General features: G+C 32.9%; 2 protein-coding genes across 3 annotated transcripts in view; both read right to left on the reverse strand.

Annotated features, from left to right (window-relative positions):
• The window catches only part of tinc (transmembrane protein tincar), a 613,917-nt gene extending 604,871 nt beyond the window's left edge, over nt 1-9,046 (reverse strand). The window contains exon 1 of the mRNA XM_072523412.1: nt 8,820-9,046. The gene's annotated coding sequence lies outside the window, so the exon portion shown is untranslated. The remainder of the gene's footprint in view (nt 1-8,819) is intronic.
• The window catches only part of LOC140434840 (protein no-on-transient A-like), a 335,075-nt gene that overhangs the window by 103,312 nt on the left and 212,382 nt on the right, over nt 1-19,381 (reverse strand). The window lies entirely within an intron of this gene.

Here is a 19,381-nt window from a genome sequence, read left to right on the forward strand (position 1 = left end):
GACGCCTTTGGATCTCATCTGGATTGGTATTGTCCCAAATTCGACAAATTCGTTTGTTCACATACTCATTCATCCAAAATAGGCCTCGTCGCTGAAAATGATTTGTCGATGAAAATTAAGGCAAATTTCGAATTTTGCACCAAGTTATAGTCTTTGATAGGCCGGGTTTTTGAAAGCGATGTGAAATCGACTGCCTCGGATTCTCCTGCATTCTCTCATGGGCAATAACGATTTTTTTGTAAGATCGTGCGTTTCATCGACGTACGGATGCTGCTTAATTGTTTACTCAACCAGACTCAAATTTATACATTAAATTGTGAATAGTCCTTTCGGTAGGAGGATTATGGTGACCGTAAAATTGGCGAAGTGCGCGGAACGTTGCTCGAGTCGAACACCCACTTTGATAAAACAATTTTATTATTTACACGTGTTGTACGCTATATATATATATATATATATATATATATATATATATATATATATATATATATATATATAAATATATATATATATATATATATATATATATATATATATATATATATAAATATCCATAATAATTTGGCAAAATAGACTGAATCAATGATAGCCAATTAGACGTAACAACAAATTGAGCGCTATCGCTGTTATCCTTCGGAAGTCCCTACTGAAAAACCAATTACAAGTTTAGATCAATCAGTTGACAAAGGTCAAAACAAATGACCGAAACGTCTTGTAATGAAATATCATAAAGCATTTCAACATAAATGTACATAATTAAGAAGAAGAATTAAAGCACACAGAAATAAATACATCACTTACTAATTGATTGTTTGGAAACTAGTTTTGGATCAGAGTTTGGATCGCATTCTGCGGAAGATTGTCTTATTCCGCACAAATATAACATCCTGCATCAAATTTAAGTCACTGAGCAATACACACTTGACTATTTCCCCTGGCCTGTCTTCGCCATTTTTACATATGTATTAGTCCGTAAGCCAAAACGCGATTAATCGAAAACAATACATATCTCCAATCCAGTACAACTCCAGTAGCTCTAGTTGAAGAAAATACTCTAGCAGCATTAAATGTCATTTCCTAACTATCCACGCATTTATATGTCTCACTTCTTCTAGATGATTTCGAAGGAAACTGTAATTCAGTTTCTCAGAGCAATAGAAACGAGAAAATCATCGCCATATTCGTTGCATAGTCGAGAGAATTATACCAACGGTTCTCGCAGTTCCGCGATGACCGCAGCTATTTTCGAGGGCCACCACAATTCCTGCCGCAACAACATAATCTATGCTCATTGCAACACATTTAAAATGACAACAGTTAGTAGCAACAAGCAAAACATTAACAAATATAAAACTCCATCCATGAATAGCAATCCTGAAATTATGTAGTAAAATTAGCGGTGAGCTAACTGATTTTATTACTAGTTTAGTATATGTGTAATAAATAATAAAATTTAAAAAAAAATCAAATTTCAACGGCAACTCGGTATAAAATTAATTCATGAAAAATAAACAAATTCGGTATAAAATTAATGACGACCACACGCACGTTAGGAGTACGTGTATCAGATATCCGAGAAATCCAATATTATTGTGGCAACATGTTGCAAACGGGGATGACTGCTCGATTAATAAGCAGTATAAAATATCACATCTAAATTAAGATCTACATATAAAATTTGTGCTGGCAACTGGAATCCACAACTTTTAATTAAAGTATTTTTAAAAATGCGAAGTAGTAGCAATGTATCTAAAAAAAGATTTGTATGGTTCTGAAACTGTTTTCTTGTGACATTTCTATGTTATATATTATATTTAATCAAACTTAGTTACAATTTTACTTGAAAATACCATTTCTATTTCGAGAATTAAACTAAGTTTAATTTAGTTAGAAGCCTTAGTTCCTTTTGAAAAATTGCCCAACTTACAATTATATAAATTACCCAACCATCATATTCGTCGGTTTGATAGCTAGTAAGGTCAATCTGCTGATTTCTCGGTATGAATCTCGGCGAGGGCCAGAAAAACAGAAGTTGTTACGTGACAATTTAAAATCCAAAATGGATCTGCAACTTAATTAGAAGATGCTGGTGACCCTAGTTGGCCGATGGATGGGCAGTATGGTAAGATATGGCAGCATTGGTTCATTGGTTGCACTGGAGCGTGTGGTCCATATCCAGACATTGGAGGCACGTGCATCAGGTGTCATTTTCATCGAGCTGGCCCCATCTTGCACTGTTAGTCTTCACAGCGGTCACGCCTTATCTTATTTGGTATTGTCCATGTCCTCCAGTCGTAGTTCAAATCAGTCGGTTAGTTTGGTTTCGGCGATACCAGTCTGGAGGTTCCACGGAAACGTCACTAAGAAAACCTTTCCTGGATTTCAGGCACAGGTCGTCGTGCAAGTGCTCTTCCGCACTGGAAATCACAAGTTTGTCGTTAAATGACTACCTAAAGCGCTAGTTGTACTCCATGGTTCGTCTTCGTAGGTCTGGTCGGTCGATTCCCGTGCACTGATATAGTTTCTCCAGTGGTGTTACTTTTAGGCACCCTGTTGCTATTCGGCATGCTTCGTTTAGGGCAACGTCCACTTTCTTAGCTGTGCCTATCTACCCTAAACAGGGCATGCATACTCACCCGTGGGGAAGCTGAGAGCCTTTGCTGTAATTAGGAGGACGTTCGGCTGGGCACCCCATTTAGAGTAACGGAGTTTGCGAAGTACTTTAATACGGAGTGCTACTTTCATAGCGGTCTTTTGGCAGTGTACTTTATATGTGAGTGTTCTGTCCAGCTTAACTCCGAGTTACATTGGATGCTCCGCGTGTTCCAGTTGGTGTTCCATCTGATCTTCAGCTTTCTGTTTGCCTCTCTCGATCTTAGGTGAAAAGAGCAGACTTGAGTTTTGGTGGGGTTCGGCTTTAGCGAATTCCTATCATAGTAAATTGTTAGGTCTCAAAATGCTTCCTCGAGTCTGGTTTCGACCCCTTCGAAGATTCTGTTATGTACAGCCAAAGCAAGACCGTCAGCATACAAGAAGTATTCGGCAGTTTAAATGATTGGTTGGTCATTAGTGTAAACGTTAAACAGGATGGGTGAGAGTACCCATCCTGCGCTAGGCCATTCTACTGGTTCCGCCAGCAGCTTATATTCCCCTCAATGGAGACATCAAATCTCCTGTTTTTAAGTACTGATATTACGACGCTTGTGAATTTTTTATCTACTGTTAATGCTCGTAAATTTTCAAGGAGTATTCTATGACTGACAGTGTCATACGCTGCGGTTAGGTGTACGTACGCCACACCTGTAATTAGTTTGTATTGGTAGCCATGTTCTATGTGTTCAGTGACATGTAGGATTTTACTAGTACAGTTCTTTCTCGGTCTGATTGACTTCTTCCTCTTTAGTAGAATTATTCCGCCAAAGTTTGTAAAGGTGGCATAATAAAGAGATTGTCCAGTAACTACTGGCAACATCGGCAGGTTTGCCTGATTTCAGCAAAGCAATAACTTAATATATCACTAAGTGAATTTAGTGTCAATTTAGAAACGAAGTTTAATCTTACATAAATGTTTAAAAAGGGATCCATAAATAATCTGAAAACACCAGAAACAGTTGATCAACAGATATACTTGATGATAGAACATATCGTTGGACAAATTCTGACTTTAATTACTGACAGACAATGGCGACTATGGGGAAAAGAATAAATAAGCATGAAATAGAAGATAATAAATCATCGAATCTAGAACTAATTAAAAGCACAACAAAGAACCAAGAATATTAATATGCCGTACAAATACACCTCAACAGGAACAGGGAAGAATAGACTGCAGAGAATAAATGGTGCTGAAATTGATCGTAACAAAAACCACTATCAGAAGCTGAAGAAAACATCAAAAGAGAGAAAAACGCAGAATGGTATGATGAGGAATGTAGAATCAGTGTAGAAAAAGACAAGTTAAGACTTAATCAGATACAAAGAAATAATATAAATAATATAAAAAATTATAACCAAAAAAGAATAAAAGCAAGTAAAAATACAGAAGAAAGAAAAGAGAGGCCCTGAAAAAGAAGTAGAGTTTATGGAACAGAGAAAAAAGTAGTAAGTAACGTAATTGAAACACGTCCTGTTAATGGATATTGTGTCTCCTTTCCCAATAAAATACTGATATATAAATCAGAAGAATCACCTCAGATTATTTAAAAGAAGTATATATATATATATATATATATATATATATATATATATATATATATATATATATATGTGTGTGTGTGTGTGTGTGTGGTCGGTAAAGAATTAATTAAACAATAAGTTTAATTATTAAACAGAAATTGAAAGATTTATAAAAAGTCAGATGCTAACTTAGCTGGAACATTACGAGACTAGAATTCACAAAAACAACAAGGGAAATATTCAAATGAAAACCGACAGGAAGTCGAAAGAAAAAAGACACAGGACAAGATGACTGCATGGAGGATAGACCCACACATGAATATAACGTCGAAGAAAAAGACGAAGAAGAAGACGAAGACGAAGATGTGCGCGCTGACAGCAATTCCCATGAAAATTTTAGCCCGTTTAGAAGCAAATTAATCAGCCAGTGTTCACTGTTCAGTGACAATTAAGAGATCGATATAACATATTTAAGTAGTTAGATTTAAGGTAAAACAGTTTAATATATTATGCATATTTTTTACGTATATTTTCTATTATATTTTTTATAATAAATACCTCCTCTATTCATAAAATAGGTTGAGGTAATTATATATTTAATTTCATTTATTTTATTTGACAGTATCAGTTGGTTGTATACAATTTGGATTCCGAAATGACAAAGGTAACAAAGAAATATGCTGTTTCCCTTCAATGTATATACTCAGAACCGCTTCGACCTTAACTTAAAACCTCTGTAACAAATGCGTATTTATTAAAAAAGTTATTCAAAAATGTTCAATATTAAATTATACTGAAGTGAAGGCACCTCCTGAGTGTTCCGAAAGCAAACTGAGCGCCCGTTTGGATTTCCGATTGGGGACTATTTCAGGGGGAACACAATTACAGGTTTCAAAAATCAGGATAGGGTCTTGGAATATTGGAAGTCTTGCAGGTAAGAGTATGGAGTTGGTAGATTCGCTTAAAATAAGCAGATTACGAGGTGGAAAGGACAAAGGGTGAAAGAACTAGGTGAAGAATACAAATTGTGGTATGTAGGAAAAAGTAAAAACTAGATTTGGAGTCGGTTTAATTACCGATTGAGAAATGAAAGATTATGTAGAAGTAGTAATACGAGTTGTCAATGAAATTTGTATTTGACAAAAAAGTGACTGTTATGTATTTGTGTGTGTGCTAACAAATGTGTTAACCAAGTGGCCCAAGATCTTGGATCAGAGAAATACAAACACAGTTGCAGGATCGTAAATAGAAAACTTTTGCTGTAATAGTGAAATACGTGCCTCCAAGGAAAACTGTAGAAAAAAAAGGTACTAAAAAGAGGAAATAAAATGATCTACAATTCCACTAAAGCTAGATAGAGAAAAAATATTGCAAAGTCAGGACAAATTGTATATTGTAACTGAGGAAACCAGTGGCAACTATTAAATATAAATCCTGAAATCTCTATTCTAGCCAAAACTTAGATATAATGGTAGAACAATAAACTTAACTTAAAACTCAAAAACTTACAGTTCTGGTGTTGATAGTTCGTGTCACAAAAGAAAGAAAGAAATAAAGAAAATTCGTGTCAGTCGTTAGCACAAAAGGTGGAGTTGGTGAAGTCCAATGCGAGTGTAGTGATAGCCAATCCTGGAGTGTTAAATTTAAGTGGAGCACAAAGTATTGTGTTATGATAGATTTGATCAACAAGGCATTGTTATCTCATGGAGCACTTTACTATTATCTCTTACATGGCAGGAGCTATACGTTACACAAGTTTTGTATAAATTGATAAAAAATGTCAGAAGCAAAGTAGTGCTTCTGACAAAGTACTATTTTAGGTGTTACCTCTTATGAGTGGAACTAGCACTTTACACAAAATATTGTGTTAGTTAAGAGAAAATGGGCAAAACAAAGTATTGCTTGTAACAAAGAACTATTTTACATGTTGCTTCTTTGAGCCACTTCTTGTCACTACGGGTTCACATTTCAGACTGACTGTCGAAAAGCCCGGTAAAAACACATTATGTCCTTATAGCTAAAGTTAAAACTACCTACAAAATTACAAAATCTACATGTTGCCCAGTTTCCCTTTAAGAAAACGGAACTTGACGACATATTTTAAATTATTTCGTATATTTAAATTGAAATTTAAACAGTGTGTATGTTCCTCAAATCGGTCTGGGTGGGAATGAAAGAAAAGCTTTCTATGATCAATTATCAGACATACGTAGAGATATTTCATTAGAGGAAAGAGTCACAATAGTAGGTCTTTTAATGTACATGTGGGTTAATAAAAGAGAGAATATGCTGCAGTACAAGACTAGATGATTCTGGAGAAGATGTGCATACACTCTTTCAAAAAAGAGAAAGTCAACTTACAGGATACAAAGATGAACAAAATTAGTCTCAAATAGATTATTTCATGACAAGAAAAGAAGATATACGTTAGTGTACGAAATTCAAGATACTAGTTAATGATACTGTGAGCCAACAACATAGGTTGCTTGTGTTAAACATCGAAGTAAAAAAAGCAAAAGGAAACCAAAATATCGGACAGGACCACAAAAAATTAAATTGAGGATGTTAAAAACTGATGACAGGGGGACTGTGAAGGAAAGGTCTATAAAATAGCCGCAAAAAGCAAAAGATTTTAGTCAGAGTGTAGTGACATTCACTTCATAAAATAAAGAAAGGTAAAGCCGTTGAACCAGATGATATCCTTGGGAAAGTGTGAACAACATTAGGAGAGACAGGAAGAAGTTGGCTAACAGATCTATTTAGTAGAATTATGGAAGTGGGAAAAATGCCAGATGAGTGGAAAAGCTGTATATTAGTACCTGTTTACAAAAACAAATATATATCCGAACAATATCAGACAGATTAACAACGGATTTAATTTTCATTATAAGGCAGCTGATAGAAAAATAGAGAAATAAAGAAACAAGCGCTAAAACGGTATTCATTGATCTTGAGAAAGCATATGAAAGTGTTCCTCGAGAGATTATGTGTGATGGCCGCTCAATAAGAAAAGTGAGTATGTGTAGATTGTGGGAGACATGTATGAGGGAGTATCAACTAGTATTATGACAGATCTGAGAGAGACTAATTCACGTAAAAGTAGGATTGCATCTGGGCTCAGTGCTTAGTCCTTGTTTATTTTCATTAGTGGTGGATCAGATAATAGGGAAGCTACAAGGTAACATTCCCTGGTACTTAATGTATGCTAGTATATAGTAAACGTAGTATTGGTAAAAAATATACTGACAGAGATTAAGAAGTTGAACTGGAACAGTGGAGACAAGCTCTCGAAAAAACAATGCTTATACAGATGTCTGGACTGGCAAAAAAGGATAAAACTATTAATGATTGTAGGAGTTGCACCAATGATGCCAAAATGAGAGAGCATAGGTTAAGATGTTTTGAGCATATTCAACGTCGGGACGCTAATCATCCAATACTGATCGCTGAAGAATCGCTGGTCCGCTAGTTCCTGGAAGAAGTAGAAAAGGAAGACCGAAGAATAACTGGGGAGAGACGCTTAGACATAACATGTCGGTAAAGGGAATTGATACTTGAACTTATGGAAAAATTTTATTAAGAAAGCCGACCCCTCATAGGGATAAAGACAAAGAGAATACTGATTTAAAAATATTTTAAATACAAAAAATTCAGCATACATATACAAACCTTGTTATCGAAAATTTATCAAAAACCAAAAAATAACAGAAGCAATTAAAAGTTAAACGTATCAAAAACGCAACAATGGATACATGGACTTCACTAGTCCATGTATACTCCGTATATTTAGGAACAATTTTCAACAAAATGTTGAAAAAAATAACAAGTAAGTGGGATTCTAATAAATAATAAAATAATAATTGTTAAAAGTCTAAAAAAATTAGATATATATTTAGATATGCATATACCCATAAATAGCTAATGCCATCTTCTAATATCTATAGATACTAGATGAGGCAGTTAGTAATTAAGTGGAAAAATAAAAAAGCTGCCAAACTAGACGAAAATTAGATAGACATTAAAAGCAGATAGAGCATTAAAAATAATTATTTCGAAATATAATTTGATAAATATTATTGTAAAGTTATCGTAAATGGACATATTGTAAAGTATGGACAGATACGAAAAGAACTGAAAAAAAGAAAGATTAAATTGACCTTGAAGACTAGAAAACTAGAAAATAAATTCTAAAGTAGAAGATTTGGCAGTAATATTTAGAAACGCACTAAAAAGTATCCAAAAGACGGAAAGAAAACGAAAATCCAAATATTATATATCAGAACATCTATTCAGCTCATTTTAAAAAATCAAGCGGTAACCTTTATAACAAAGATACCATCTGAATGAGAAATAGGTTCATACAGTTGTAAAATATCTTGTTTTATTATTTTGTAGTACTGCCGTATTATTCTGACAAAACACCAGACTTGTTTATCCAGCCTAAGTGTTTTTTATGCTAGTCTAACAAAAGTCAAACAAAGCAAAAACAACAAAAACTTTAAACATATTTACTTATTATCTCTTTTTTTAATATAGAAATTTTTTTATGTTAACTCATAAAGTTTTGGTTATTGGGATACAATTGTATAGCCTAGCAATTTTGGTAAATTATCAAATTAATAACTAAGACTTTCTTAACTTACCATATCCCAAATCTCTTCCATTTTTGGCACTATCTACACCACTTTCATAAAAAATCCTTAATTTTCAATGACAACGTCCAACAACCGTTCAAACGAATCACCCGCACCCGGCGTTTTTCGTAAATACTAGCCCGACGATAAAATCCCGATGCTTCTCGTCGCACGTCGTCTCTTAATGCATCTCTGGATGCTCTTCCGCGTTTTCCAGGAATATTGTTACGACGACGTCGTCGCGATAGAGCGTCTCTGGAAAGTAGTTTTGATAGGAGGGCATCAGAGGGTGAGATGGGACGTGCGCAGTGTGGGAGTATCGATTTTGCATCTGGCGTAGAGATGGGACGTGTGACAGCTGAATATATTATAACTAGTTAAAGATGAATATGCAACAGTATGGTCGTTGACATCGTGTGCATATCTAGTTGCAACTATATTCGAAAACAACAATGCATGCCAGAAATTATTGATTCCAGTAAGTCAATTATTTATAATAATTTAGAAATAATATATATATATATATATATATATATATATATATATATATATATATATATATATATATATATATATATATATATATATAGAAGGACAAATTCGTTAAACTTCCCGTGTTAAATAAAGCCAAAAAATTGATTTATCCAACACTAAATACAACAATGAACAAAAAGAACGAGGAGATGTGTTCATGAAATTTTAATTTGGGTAAAACTTCAAGAACACTAAATGTTAAAATGAATAAACATGGATCTAAAATTAAAAATTAAGAATTTGATGATCTCAAATAATAAAATTGGCATGAAGGCAATGAAGGCAATGGCAATGTACATTTAGCCAACAGAAAAATTCCTTCTTCTTAATATACTTCTTAATATAATGCAGAAAAAATCTGAAGAACTAAATCCATTCTCAGAAATTAGATCAATAATATAGCAATCAAAATTCAAATCCTATGTCGGATGGAAAAATGTTATATCCACTCTATCCTTTATGGCGCCGAAGACTGGACTGTTAATGTTAACTTAATAAGAAAGTTGGAAACTTATGAGATGTGGTTTTTTAGGAGACTTTGAAAAATACATTGACAGATCATATTAGGAACGAAATGTTGTTGCACAGAATGGAAAGACACTTTTGATCACCATTAAAAAGAGAAAGACTGCATATTTGGGACACATACTTAAAAATGATATCTAGGAGTTGTTGCAGCTGATGATCAAGGGTAAAATCGAAGGAAAACGTGGTCCTGGTGGACGATAAATTAATATCCTAGCTGAAAAACATTCGCGACTGGACCGAGTTAAACAAACACTTTTAAGAAAAACCGAAGAAAGAGATAAATTTGCATGGATTATCGCCAACTTTCATTAGGTAATGTAATTCTAACCTCTTAAGAGTTCATTTGCTGCTAATCATAAGAAAGACATTATTTTTATTTATAGAGGACTGATATTTTTTCGTGTTTATATATCTTTTTTGAAGACGATTTCCTGACTGTAAGGCAAATCGTCAAAAACTGTCTTTTTAATTACAACTATTGTAACGTCACATCATATTTTATCTAATTTGTAATTTGTCATAATCAATTTTGTTTCGTAGAAATCTTTCTTGGTTGAGTAAAATGGATAAATTATTAATATATACATCAATAATCGATTATTCAATTTAGAAGTAAATATCCAACCGTCCAAATTGTATATTACTTCCAGACTACCACCTAGGTGATTTATCCTTACGATGGACCTAATATTAATATTAACTGGGATGACCCATCTCTACCTTCGGTAGGAAGTTACACACAAGGTGTTTTATGCGTTTGGTGCATTTACTCCATTTATTATTCGTGATAGCTCGACTGTGTTCGTAGTATTTTTAAATGGGGGTGTTAGAGGGTGCATGTGGATGTATCGGTATCGCGATAGTCTAACCATTTTATAAGCCTTTAATAGCCTAATTGATGTTAATGTATTGGAAAGAAGAGTCACTTCAAGTTGTACAAGGGGTAAAATAGTCGTAATAATTGATTTTTGATACTCTGATTTCTCATATTCTCATATTGAATACAAAATTTCATTGTAAAATGTGTCTACACTGTAGTGTCAATACACTTTCTTGGTAGGGTAATTGCCTCATAAAACAGGTTTAATATCCATTTAGATGCCATTAGCCAGAAAATAGTATGCGGGGAAAGGTCATATATTCAGAACTATAATTTATACCGACTGTAAAACCAATGTTAATATTAACATTAACAGTGGATAATTTGAAATAATTTTTGTTAATATATTTTGGGTAACTCAAAATTATAAAATATTTATTTTTTGATTTTTTTTTTAAATCATTTGTTATAAACCGATCGTACTGCAGCCAATTCATACCTTCCATTTATTTCTAGAATTCTGGAACCCTATACCAGCTTGTACAGCTGCAGTGAATGGGTACCATATATTATTTTTGGAGTTACTTTGTGTTCTTCAAGTGTTTGTCGCCTGCAACCTAGGGCCTCGCATTTATGCAAAATATGATTAATTGTTTCAGATTTTTAGTCACAGAATCTGCAGCTTAAGTCTGTATAAAACATCCTCATTGTATGCAGATGTCCCTTTTGTATTTAAGCCCTATTAGCGCATACTTCAGTCCGTCCAATGTACATTTTGCCATGTTACTGACAGGGCATATTTTGTCAGTGGGTGTTATATTGTTTTTGGATCCAGACATTTTTCCGGGCGCACAAAGTGCCTTTTGGTTAGATTTGGTAATTAAAGTTATACAAGTATCTGCATTACGTTTGCAACGTAAAAATATTTATAGAAATTAAAAGGTTTTCTGTTTTAATAATTCATATTGATAAAACATAATTAGTACCTTGGAAATTAGGAAAAAGTGCTTTGACAGGTTATGAAATGAAGGATTTGACAGACAACCAGTTGAATTAACGGAGACAGTAACAGCAATAGTGACCGAAATAACAAACGAAGAAGTGGCTCAACCGATTCAAAAAATAAAGAGAGGAAAAGCAGTTGGACCAGATGATATTCCTGGGAAAGTGTGGAAAGCATTAGGAGAGACAAGGACAAATTGGTTAACTATGGAAGTTGGACAAATGCCAGCCGAATGGAGAAGCAATGCAAGGCAATTGATGGAAAATACAGGAATAAACAAACGCTGTAATGGTACTTATTTATTGATCTTGAGAAATCATATGATAGAGTTCCTCGGGAGATTCTGTGATGGCACTCAATAAGAAAGGAGTCCCCAGTGAATAAGATATGATAAGTGAATATGATAAATTTCATATGAAAGTAGGATTGCACCAAGGCTCAGTGCTTAGTTCTTATTTATTCTCATCGACTCTGGATCAAATAATAGTACAACTACAGAGTAATATTCCATGGTGCTTAGGGTATGCTGATGATGTAGTGTTAGTAGGAAATAGTGAACAAAAACTGGAACAGTGGAGACAAGATCTTGAGGGAAAAGGTTTAAAACTTAGTAGAACAAAAACAGAGTATTTGGAATGTTCATTTAAAGATAGAATTAGCATAAATATAATGATATATTTGGACGGTGAAAAATAATAGTTTTAAGTACGTAGGATCGGTGTTATAGAGTAATGGGGGAATAGGGGGAGATGCATGCAGTAGAATTAGGGTTGGATGGATGAAGTGGCTGGAAGCAAGTAGTGTGTTGTGTCACAAAAAAATTCAATTAAGGTGAAGGTGAAATTCTATAAAACAGCCATAAGACCAGCTATGATGTACGGAACTGAATATTGGGCAGCTAAAAAGAAAGAGGAACAACGAATGCATGTAGCGGAAATGAGAATGCTTAGATGGATAAGTGGAGTGACAAAAAAGAATAAAATTAGGAATGAGTGTATTGGGGTAAATATAGGGGTGGCACCAATCGTTGCTAAGATAAGAGAGCATAGGTTAAGATGGTTTAGTCATGTTCAACGTAGAGACGGTAATCACCCAATACAAAGAATTGCTGATCTGCGGGTTCCTGGAAGTAGTAGGAGATGAAGACCAAAAAAGACCTTAGCTTTGGGGGGAGACGCCTTGGGCAGGACATGTCGGTAAAGGGTATTAATATTGATATGACTCTAGATAGACACTTATGAAGAAATGTAATTAGGGAAGCCGATCTTGCATAGGGATAAAGGCAAAGAGAATAATGATGATGATGATTGATAAAACATAATTAATACATTTAGAATAACGGAAAATTTTGAAATGTTTTCTATAATTATTTTTGATTTATTGCAATGCACGCGTGATATGCAAAAAATTATTTTGGTCTAGGTCCTTCTAATAAACCTCCACCTGACATTACTGTGACACCACCAGATGATGATATATTTGAATCTAACCGTGAATGTGGTAACTAAAAAGAAATGAGGGATTTCTTTTAGTAAATAAAAATATGTTTTTGTTAAACATTTGTGTTTTAATCGTAATCTTACAAAAAGAAATATCCTACCTTTTATATGACCTTCTTGGGTGGAGTGAAATATTATTTATATAAAATTTCATTTCTAGGATATAATTTCTACGGTATAACGGTTATGTGTTTTGTGACAATAATGGTAATTTGTTACTTGGTTTGGTGATTTATGAATTGCTAACAGATCAGCATTATTAAACTATTGTCAAAGTCTATTCTAGTTACTAATAATCGACGGAATAAAGCACAAAAATAGTTGGATTTGAATTCGGTTTTAATCATTCGATTCGTAATAATCTCTATAAACTTTGTGATCGTACGTAATCATCTTCTTCTTTAGGTGCCGTCTTAGATGACCTCTGCAAAGTCTTCCATATTTTTGGCTTTCCTTATTAAACTTTGAAAGTCTAATCCTGTCCAATCTTTGATGTTGCGCAGCCAGGTCATTTGTCGTCTATCCGGGCCGCGTCTGCCTTCTATTTTCCCTTCCATAATAAGCTGAAGGAAGTTATACCTGTTGTGTCTAAATATGTGTCCAAGATAAGACGTTTTACGCTTCTTGACAATTTCTGTGAGTTCACGATCTCTATTCATACGCCTTAAAACTTCTTCATTTCTAACGCGGTCGGTCCATGGAATTTTCAGCATACGACGAAATACCCACATCTCAAAGTTCTCTAAACGTCGTAACGATCTGACTGTTAACGTCCAAGCTTCCACGCCGTGTAATAGTACACTATATACATAACACTTTATCATGCGGTAGATACTTAAATTTTTCACTTGTTCAACTAGATTGTTGTTGACTAGTATGTTTATAACTGGTGTGTGTTTTTTTGAAATTACCATTGTCTTGGTTTTTTACATTCACCTTAAGACCGTATAGTTCTCCTTCTCGCACTACTTTGGTTTATATATAATCATGAAGAATAATAGGTAATAATAGTTAATTTGTGCAATATAGAAATGTATTTTAAAACTTCCTTTTTAAGTACTGAAAGTTACAAACTTAATAACTTGATGAATATTGATAAAATTTTATTACTCAGGCGGTTTTGAGGTAGCTGGAGACCAATACATCGTCACTGGACTTACTATTCTCAATGAATAAACAGATATCGGACAGGAAGATGCAATCAGCATGTCTTTATAAATAAAATCCACCGTAATTAATTTAACTTCGACAAATATATACAGAACGAAAAGTAGAAAATGTCCAGCACATTATCGTGATTTCAAGGTCAGTATCATCAGGTATGCATACATGTATACCTCTTCCATAGCATAAAATATACAGATATCTAGTAATGTGACATATATACTTTGAATTTCGTGTTATCCTAAGCACTTTCTACAGCGATCATCTTTACATGTATACTGGGTGTCCAGAATCTCTCCTGACAAACGAAGACCGGAGATTCCTCAGATAATTTAAAGATAATTTAACCCAATTCACCTAATCCAAAAGTGCTTCCTAAGTGAGCTCTTTAAAGATGGCGCTTTGTAATTAGTTTTTTTAAATACCTCCAGAACGCTTCTATTTAGAAAAACGAAAACTGGTGCAATTATTTATCCTCCAGAGTTAAATCGATATCATCAATTGCTAATTTCTAATATCGATCATAGGCGTCCGTTTTGGGTAGGTCAACGAATATTTTAACGCATAACTTTTTTGGTTTTACCTTCGTAATTCGTAATACTAGAATATTAAATTTTCAGATATTCTAGTACTAAAAGGTACTCTTACTCTAAGTCGATATGATACAGCGTTTTCTAGAAAAATCGATTTGAAAATGTTTCATTTTTTCGTCATAAAAGTTAAATTAATATTTTTTGCACTTGTTGGCCGTGGACCTGTCAATAGAACTATAACCTACGTTTATCATTGTCAAATTGTGGTCAATCCGCACGTTAGTTTATGGTGAAATGAGGTGTAACGTTCGAGCAGCACAACGTAGATACCCTGAAAAATTTCCCAATCGTGATCTCACTCACTCAATATTTACAGCTCTCAACAACATGATGATGTAACAGCAGCACATGAAGATGTTATTTTAATGGCAGTTTGGTAAAATCCAGAAATTAGCGTTCGAAGGCTATCTGCCTTGTATCCCATAATTTCAAAATCTTCCGTAGGAAATATCTTACACAACGAAAATGTTGTATTCTTTTACAAAGGTACATGCACTGCCAGAAGGAAATTTTACTGCTCGTGAAGAATTCGCTAGATGGTTACAAAATCAGAAAAATTAAAATGACGATTTTTTCAGATACATTTTGTTTTGTGGCAAAGATACATTCACAAAAAACGGAATTTTTAATGTGTTTAATGCACAATATTATTCGTACAATATGTAACAATCCCCACGCTGTTCAAGAATTTAAGCATCAGCGTTTAGCATAAACGTCTGAATAGGAATAGTTAACGATTAACTACTTGGGCATGTGGAATTGCGTGCTCGTTTAAATTGTGCTGATTACTTACGTTTCATGCAAAAAGTTTTACCTAATGCGTTCCATGATATGACTTTAAATATTAGACAAAACTTGATGGTTTCTACATGACGGCTGTCCGGCCCACTTTAACAGGAATGTACGAGACTTTCTTGAAAATAAGTAACGAAGACTACTGGATTGGAAGATGCGTTCCAGTTGTTTGGATAGCAAGGTCGCCGGATTTTAATCCCTGCGATCATTGTGTTTGGGGATACATAAAGGCATTTGTTTATTCCGTCTCGATACAAAATCGTGCACAACTCTGGTTAAGGATACAGGATACTTGCAACGAATTTAGAAATAACTGGAAATAACTGAAATAATTCGGCGTTCTCTAAGCAAAAGGGCAAATTTATGCATAAAGACTAATGGTCATAAACATAGAGCATCTTTTGTAACTATCCACTTTGGATACTTGTTCTTTGGTGTTAGTTTCGTTCCATCGTAATAATACTTTGTTTTTCAAACCCTTTAAATAAATCATGAATGTGTTGCTTGTGTGAGTCCATTTCAAAAGGTAAAAGAAATAATAAATTAGACTTACTCACAATCAATTTAATTTAACTAATCAGATGACCGGTTTCGCTTTCTACAATATGCAAAGCATCTTCAGGTCACGATACAAATTTAAATAAATGCTGAAAATAATAAACCCATATTAGGGTGTTGTCTAATAAAGATAAAATAAAGATAGATGATGTACAAATTGTGTGGGTGTGCAATTAGATTAGCTTGTAATTATCAAATTTCTTTGATGGAGTTATCTTGTAATATGTGTCAAATGGATGTAAAGTTCATTATATAAAGTTGAAAATTAAAATTGAGACACTTTAAAACACACAGAAAACACACAAAAAACACTTAAAAAACGGGGGGACGAAACAAACATTAAATTTAAAAAAGGGGGAGGATTTGGAAGAACTACATCTCTTACTTTGAGACAATGAGTTTTTTATGTTATATATAATTATATATATATATATATATATATATATATATATATATATATATATATATATATATATATATATATATATATATATATATATTATATATATATATATATAATTAGCAGGAAATAAACCCTTTTGAAATTCCCATGCTCTAATAAATAAGTTCACTACAAACTCTAATTAGTTTTGCGTAACGTACTCGAGAAATAAACATTAATAAAAGCCAGTTTAATCCGATGGTTTACCGTCGTAGTTGTGCCTTTAACCCACGTCAGATTGAACTATTACCCACCCCTCTCTTGAGAGTCGAAAGGAGAAAAACTTTTCAATTAAGGTGTTTTTCTGAAGGGATTTAAAGTAATAGATTGATGGCGGTTGTAGTATTTAATCTTCTTCACTTCCCTGCTGGTGGCCAATTAAAATTAAAGATTTCCGTAATAAAACATTTTAAGTTAGCTATAAAATTAAATAATAATAACGGACTAAGTACAGACTTTGTTGTATGAAGATATTGTATCCAATTAAGTCCCCACCATATAGGAAACTTTCATTTTTAGTTTTGTGAAAAAAATTATCTATTCTAGTTATTAAGTTTATTATAGTTATCAAGTTTATAAAAAGTTTTAAATGAACTAAAACCTATAATACAATCATCAGTTATTAAATTTTTTCGGTCATATACGAGGTTTGTCAAAACTATGAATTTTATGTAAGAGTTAACTTTTAATATCCACAACTCATATTTTTTGGAAAACTGTGTATATGACTAAAATCATTTAATATTTGATGATTGTATTTAAGGTTTTAAAACATGCAAAACTTTTTATGAAGACTAACTTTTTTCATAAGACCAAAAATAAAAAAGATTCCCATATCGTCCAATTAATTCTGCCCATATGGAAAACTTTTTTATTTGTAGATTGGTCCAATCGGACCAATAACAAAGGAGATATTATGTAATGCCCTCTTAGCAATGCCGCAATGGGTATTTTTTTTTTGTTTCAACAAATTCGCAGACTGGACCTTAGCATTTTCTTATGGGATTTTGTATGGAAAATTAAGCCAGAAATAATAATGCAGCATTTTGTATAGGTATAGCTTTTACATTTAATTGTTATTTAATTCTACGTAATTCTGTTTAACTTGATATAATTTTATTTAACTATATTTACCTTTATTTAATTTTATTTAATCTTATTTAGTCTTAATTTTATTTTATTTTAGCAAAGCGTTGGCGTTTGTTAAACGTCATTTTATTTTTATAGTAAGTGTATGTTTATCTTACCCAATGACATATAATAAATATATATTATACGTCATTGATCTTATCTTACAATTACAGTAACCTATATTACTAATTAGAAGAACATGGGCAAAAATTTAACTAAATAAAGGAAAATGGCGACACTTTATCTTTTCTTCGAGTAACCAAAAAAAAACTCCACGAAACAACCACGTCTACCTTGTAGGTATGTTCGTTCAACATACCTGTTAGCATTTATTTATATGTGATCCAAGAGAACAGAAGATTGTTAGAGAAATCAAAAATACTATGTTATTTCATAATATAAGCTATATTTATTATTAGCCGTAATATAGATTTTAATAGAGATATTAATTTAAATCTGAAAAACAGAAATTTCCTTTACAAATTAATACATTCTTACATCTTTATAAAAAGTTTAATATTATAAAAAATTTAAAAAACAATTTAAACAAAATTAAAAATTAGAATTTACCTTATATTTCTCCATAAGTTCATACCAATATACATATCTTCAGAAGCATGTCCTATCTGAGTGTATCCCACCGGTCTTCTTTGTTCTTCTTGCCCTGCCTATTCCTTGAAAATTGGAACTCAGCAAATATTTCTAATAAAATATTAGATTTCTAATTTTATGCTTTTTTTGTCAATTGACTCATAAACATTATCATTTGAGCCACATGAATTCGTCGTTCCTTTATTTTTAGCTGCCCAAAATTCAGTTCCGTATATGATAGCTACTCTTATGGCAGTTTTATAAAATTTTCATTTCAGTTTCATTGGAATATGTCGTCACAGAACACCCCACTGGTCTCATTCTAGTTTATCCATCCCGTCCTAACTCTATTGCGTATATTTCCATCGAAAATTTCCAAAATATAATGTAAAACCGATCCTATTTACTATAAAACTATTACTTTTTACTATCCAAAGGTATACATGCTAACCGATATGCCTTTTGAGTTTAAACGAATTCGATTTCAAATTCGTGTTACATTCGTGATGACGATTAACAAATAACAAGGCCAATTATTGGGTGTTTGTGGTCTGAATCTAGAAAACCCACGTCTTTCTGGTGATCAATTATATGTGGCATGATCATATGTTGGTAAAACATCCGTTTTATTTGTTCTTGCTCTTATTACAAAACAAAAAAGTGGTACAGCAGGCGGTACTGTAGACTAGCGCGAATCTTTGTTTTATGTTTTCTGTATTTTAAATATTTCAATAATATTTTTAAAATTAAATTAATTACCTAATTTCATTATTTATTTATTATTTTTTTATAGATTTTTTATAGATTTTAATAAGATTGAAAAAGTCTATATGTTGTATAACGGACTCTCTTCGTCACGTAATTTGATATTTCCTGACCGTGTATTCTTAAACAGAAACTTTCCTAATTCACG

Source organism: Diabrotica undecimpunctata, chromosome 2 (assembly GCF_040954645.1).
Source record: "Diabrotica undecimpunctata isolate CICGRU chromosome 2, icDiaUnde3, whole genome shotgun sequence".
NCBI lineage: Eukaryota > Metazoa > Arthropoda > Insecta > Coleoptera > Chrysomelidae > Diabrotica > Diabrotica undecimpunctata.